Consider the following 6000-nt stretch of genomic DNA (forward strand, 5'->3'; position numbering starts at 1 on the left):
AAAGACAGTTTGCATCACCCGGATCCCAATCCATAACCTTTACTGGTCTCTGTAGAGTCATTACGACCATTAGGCTGTGGACTCAGCACTGTTTTAGCTCTTAAGTTAATACAACCGAGACTTTTTTTACTTTCCTATTGGGAAGGAACATGTGCAATTTTAGTGATTTCTTAGATCATTCCATAAGTAAATCAAATATTCTTTCAAGCCCAGTTATCAAAATTATGTCCTTTGATACCACGTCTTCCATCAAACTGCAGTAATCCAGATCAACACATTTTAAACCTCTGCTATCTCCTAATATCATCCCTACTAGATAGAGTAATTAAATTTGTACTTTTTTTTACAAGTCGTACTCAATAAATCTGAATAAATTAACAACGCATTACTAAGACTGCTACATTAAATTTGCATAGTGCATTTAATGAATATGCAGCTGCAAGTGAAAAGGTCTGCTACTGCGAACCTTCTACATTAGCATAACTACTTCCAGCATGTTTCTTAAATAATGCACTCATTTGCACATCACTGACTTGGCTAATTCTAACTTCAGTCAGGGTAGCCTTGTAATTAAGACTCTTGCTTTAATTTTTAATGAAGTTTATGTTACATCAATCCTGACAGTAATGAGGGGACATGGAAACAAAAAGGCTGCTAATAATTAAATTCACAAACCAGTTTGAGGGATAATAATTCCTGAGGAGAAATTACATGACTAATTATTAATTAAATATTCATACTATTGCACAGCCATCTCACTTAACTGCTCTTCTTGTTGGTAATAATATTGAGATGTGGATGCCTTTTGCCAACCATTCGGAGTTTAAGGTCTCTGGTTAATTTTAGTGTGCCATTAATCAATATGACACAAAAAATAAAATTGTTTTAATTGGTATCATTTTATTGTGTCTAAATATTACTACAGTTGGTTTAGTTTGTGGAGAATTAATCTAGTTAGTCGGTGCCTGTTTTATGGAAACATAAATCCAGTTTATATCCATAAACATCTAATGTCAGGACAACTTGACCTTTTTTTTTGTAACATTACTGTTTACAGATAATTACACCAACTCTTTAAAAGGTTATTTAATAGCTTTGCATTCATCACAGTAAAATGAAAAACATGCAATATTATTTAACTCCAGCCTGTTCTGAGGAGGTCTCTGAGACCCCCATTTACCCCTGCTGAAAAGTAAGCAATATTAATGTGTGGGTTTTTAGGAAATGTATGAGAGCTTTCTTTGAGTGTGTACAAACAGATTTACATGTGTGGGTCTGGATATTTGAATGTCTAATTCATAACTGAGATGGGGTCTGGTTACGAAGAAGGTATTTCCCATATTCACAACTTTCCATTGCAGAAAAACACTAGGATGGAGTTTTGATGATTCTGGATGTTAGAAATGGCAACCGTTTCCCTACAAAATCCAGTAAACAAACATTACAAAACCAGAGAAATTGCTGTGATGAAGCCTAATTGGCTGCAATATTTATTGTAGACATGCTTATTTTTTTTCCTTCCGTTTTCTAGATGGTATTTAAATGTCTGCATTTACAACACTGAAGTCCCCATCCGTGGGCAAGTTTAGCAAGGATGAGAAAAGATTTACAATATTTAAGTGGATAACATTAATCATTACATTAAAACAGATCATGGCATTTGTTTAAAGCTCTGATAGATTCCGAACAAAATGCTTCATGGAGACCATTATGCATATTATAAAATTAAATAGACACAGAAAAGGGACCTTTTTATCCTGCAGGGGCATTTGGAAATTCTGAGCCAGGGCAAATATTTCATTTCGTCTTTCTAATAATTCAAACTAGTTGATTCATCAAAGTGAACCAAGTCTATGACCATAAACCATGGGGCAAGGATTCCCCTCAGCTACTCTTGTCACTTTACTACAAACTGACAGGTTTGTAGGGCATTATTACTGGGCCTGATGTGTATCAATCGCTCCCTTTTACTAAATCTTAAAAATCTTTTTAACTTTTTTTATCTGTTCTCTTAAACTAACACCTGAAGGCAATTTGAAAAGACCACTCACCAGGAAATAGTTTACTGGCACAGGTCAGTGTAAAGATGTCACAGCAAGTCCTGGGTCCCTGGTCCTGTTTTTTGACTCCTTCATTTGAGGAAGTTCTGTGTGAGAAACCCTACTTGAGTAGCAGAAAGTCCTCCAAACTGGGTGAAGCGAAGATCACGGAAATGACCAGCCTTGCTGGCAAAAACTCTGGGGTAAAAACAAAACAAAACAAAACAAAAACTCTGGGGTACTTGTTGGGGAGGAACCTGCAGAGTCCTGCCTCTTCCTCCTTTCATTGCCACGTGCATGACATACATGTACCAGGTGTGGTAGGTTGAGGAAACCATCCAGCTCAAAGAGACCAGCTGACCAGAAGGACCCTATCATCTCCCTGTAAAGGGAAACAGCCAGAATGCCAGAAAAGGTTAGTGCTTGGAAGCCAGACACACCTAGATTCTAATGTCCCTCGGCCTTAGTGAATAGCTTTAATTACTTCACCTATCCAAATCACAGTTTCCTTTTCTGAAGGGGATAATCATGCCCCCTTGGCAGGTTGTTGGGAGAACTAGTCACACACACAGTGTCTAGCACTGTGCCAGGCTCATGAGAGACTGCACAAAATGCCAGTGATCATTATCATTGTTATTTCTTCCAAGCAAGATTGTCAGAAATTTAACCATTAGAGAGTCACTCCTTTGGCATAAACACCACCATCTTAGGCTTCTTTTTTTTTTTTTGAAGTTAACTTTATTGAGATGTAATTTACATACAAGAAAATACATACGTTTTAAACATACAGGTTGATAACTTTTGATAAAGGTAGATCCTTATGTAACTACCACCCAGTTAAGATGTAGAACATTTCCATCACCCCAGAAAGTTTCCTGCTGCTGGGCAACCACTGTTCTGATTTCTAGCACTGTTGATTAGTTTTGCTTAGGCTTCTTTTTAAAAATGCAAATTGTAGGCGCCTGGGTGGCTCAGTTGGTTAAGCGACTGCCTTCAGCTCAGGTCATGGTCCTGGAGTCCCGGGATTGAGTCCCACATCAGGCTTCCTGCTCAGTAGGGAGTCTGCTTCTCCCTCTGACCCTCTTCCCGCTCGTGCTTTCTATCTCTCATTCTCTCTCTCTCTGAAATAAATAAATGAAATCTTTAAAAAAAATAAAAATAAAAATGCAAATTGTATAACTTAAAAAAGGGATACCAGATAAAGCCGGAACTGGTCACCAAAGCCTTGTGTGAATTAATGTACAGCTCCCTTTTTTTCTGTACCAGAGGCATATAAGGCAATAATTGAGAGGTGAGTTAGATTAATGGAGGGAGGGGTATTGACATGATAAAAGAGGATGTAGGAAGGGGAGATGGAACTGATGAGGAAGAGAGGTTATCTATGTCTAGGCTATTTAACCACCAAGGTATATTATAAGGAATTTCAAGGAAAAACAAAAACCTACCCTGTGAATGTGGATTTCAATGTTCTTTACCTTTAGCCCTGCAAATCATAACTATTAAGGCCATAATGACCATGCATCCCTACTCTTCTAGAACAGCTTAATTTCATTTATTCTGTCTCATATCTATCAGGACTTGGTTGGTTGAGGGGAGAGGGAAGAAGTGGTCGATGTTATAAAATTGTCCCTATCTAAAGGTCTATTTTGTGTTGGAATTCCAGAAAAAAGAGAGCACACTGTCTCAGAAAATATTTAATGAGCATCATCAGATACCTGTCTTAAATACCAGGTGTCCAAAGGATAGACCTTTTCTCCCATGTCTCTTTTCCACACTCTGTAATAAATGTCTGAGAAAGCACCACACAGACCCTTAACCATAACCATACCAGCGTCTAGTAATGGAGGAAAATTTCTGGTGTGTGGCTTTCTCTGGTTCTTGTGTAGGAAGGCATGGAATGGAGAAACCTCAGATGTTGAGTTAGACAAATTCTAGCTCCTTCACTTTACTAGCTGTGTGATCTGGATAACTTGGCTGACCTCTCCAAGCCTCGTGTGTGACATGAGGAGAGCACCATGTACTCCCTAGGATGATGTTGAGGGTTAAATGACATATATATGAAAAGGCTCAGGTGCTCAGTAACTGTACATAATGACCCTTTTTCCCTATCCCAGAATCAAGCCAAAATCTCCTTATGGGGCATGACAACTCATTGCTGGAGGAGGTTTACATATGGATTTCAAAGTTCCTGAGGCTGGTTCTATACTATGACATTTACCATGTTGTTGTTGTTTCTTTTTCCCTTGATCAATCATCCCAGATTGTAGAGGTCAGCTCTTATTCCAATTCTGTAGTCCAACAGTCTGCCTAAATTGTTATGAGGATTAAAAGAGATTGTATTTGGGGGCACCTGGGTGGCTCAGTCTGTTGAGCATCTGTCTCTTGATTTTTGGTCAGGTAATGATCTCAGGGTCCTGGGATGGAGCCCCACGTTGTGCTCTGCGCTCAGAGCAGTCTGCTTAAGATTCTCTCTCCCTCTCCCTCTGCCCCTCCCCCTACCTGTGCAGGCGTTCTCTCTCTCTCTCTCTCTCTCTCTCTCTCAAATAAATAAATAAATCTTAAAAAAAAGAAGAGTTCATATTTGTGAAACAACAGTGTCTGGTACATAGTAATTGTAAATAAACATTTTAGGGCACCTGGGTGGCTCAGTTGGTTAAGTGACTGCCTTCGGCTCAGGTCATGATCCTGGAGTCCCTGGATAGAGTCCCGCACTGGGCTCCCTGCTCAGCAGGGAGTCTGCTTCTCCCTCTGACTCTCTTCCCTCTCGTGCTCTCTATCTCTCAATCTCTCTCTCAAAGAAATAAATAAAATCTTTAAAAAAAATAAAAAATAAACATTTTAAAACCATGCTCTAACAGTGTGACCCCTAAAAACATATCCATTCTCACTTGAACCCGTCTTTCCCCTGCTCAGCACACTTCATTATCACTAAATGGCAGATACATGCAATTGCCAGGTCTGTGCCTTTGTAAGTGCTGTTTCCTTTGCTTTCAGTGACTTTCTCCTTCTACTTGACCACCTTTCGAACCCTTATTCATACTTCAAAACCCCGCTAAACACCTACTTCTTCCACAGAGCCTTCCCTCATAGCTCCTTTTCTCTTGTCACTTTCTTCTCTATGCTTCCTCTACAGTGTGCCCACACTTCTGTTATACTTTGCACATCATACTATAAATAATCTGTTTACGCTTCTACTGAGGAAGGACTGTGCAAGATTTTTGTACCCCCAGCTCCTAGTATACTGCAAGGCACATATTAGCACTCCTCAGATTATTTGTTGAATCACACTGAATTTATGTGACAAATAGCAATTCCATGTTAATATTTATAAGCCTTCAATACACTTTGCACAATAATGGAGTATTTAGTGAATAAAGCTTTTTTTTCCCTTCTTTTTCTTTTTTTAATCAAGAGGCAAAAAGCCCATGCTAAGATGAGAGTAGATGAGAGTAGAGATGGGGATGGGGAGAAGTGGGGAGGAAAGTGATTGTTCAATTATAAATGGCAATTTCCTACAGGATAGGATCAATTCAGAATGAATTAGTCATTGGCATTATCAATGGTTATTTGGTAACAAATCTAAAATTCCTGTCTGAATTTTAATTAAAAGAACCACTAAATACCCCTAGTCAGTTGGCACATACATACAATTTTTTGTTCAGTTATAAAATTGTCTGTCATGATGTTGAGAATTGCCTGAACCCAAAAGGCTGTAATACAGGCTATAATGTTGACATCCTTCCTCCTTCAACAAATTTACATGTGCTATTTCTCATCATAAGGTAGGTGCTCATTGTCAAAGTCACTGGGTGTGGGGAGTGCTCACTGTGGCCTGTATTGACAATGTCGCCTCCCACTCTATTCTCGGCCTCCTTACTCCTGCAGTCAGAAAAGTACAAACTATTCCACCTTGGCTCACCTCTCCTTGATTTGTCTGTCTCCCTGTAAAGCCCTGTTGAAA

Source organism: Eumetopias jubatus, unplaced genomic scaffold (assembly GCF_037043125.1).
Source record: "Eumetopias jubatus isolate StellerSeaLion01/CBP00866 unplaced genomic scaffold, mEumJub1_p1.0 scaffold_7, whole genome shotgun sequence".
Lineage (NCBI taxonomy): Eukaryota > Metazoa > Chordata > Mammalia > Carnivora > Otariidae > Eumetopias > Eumetopias jubatus.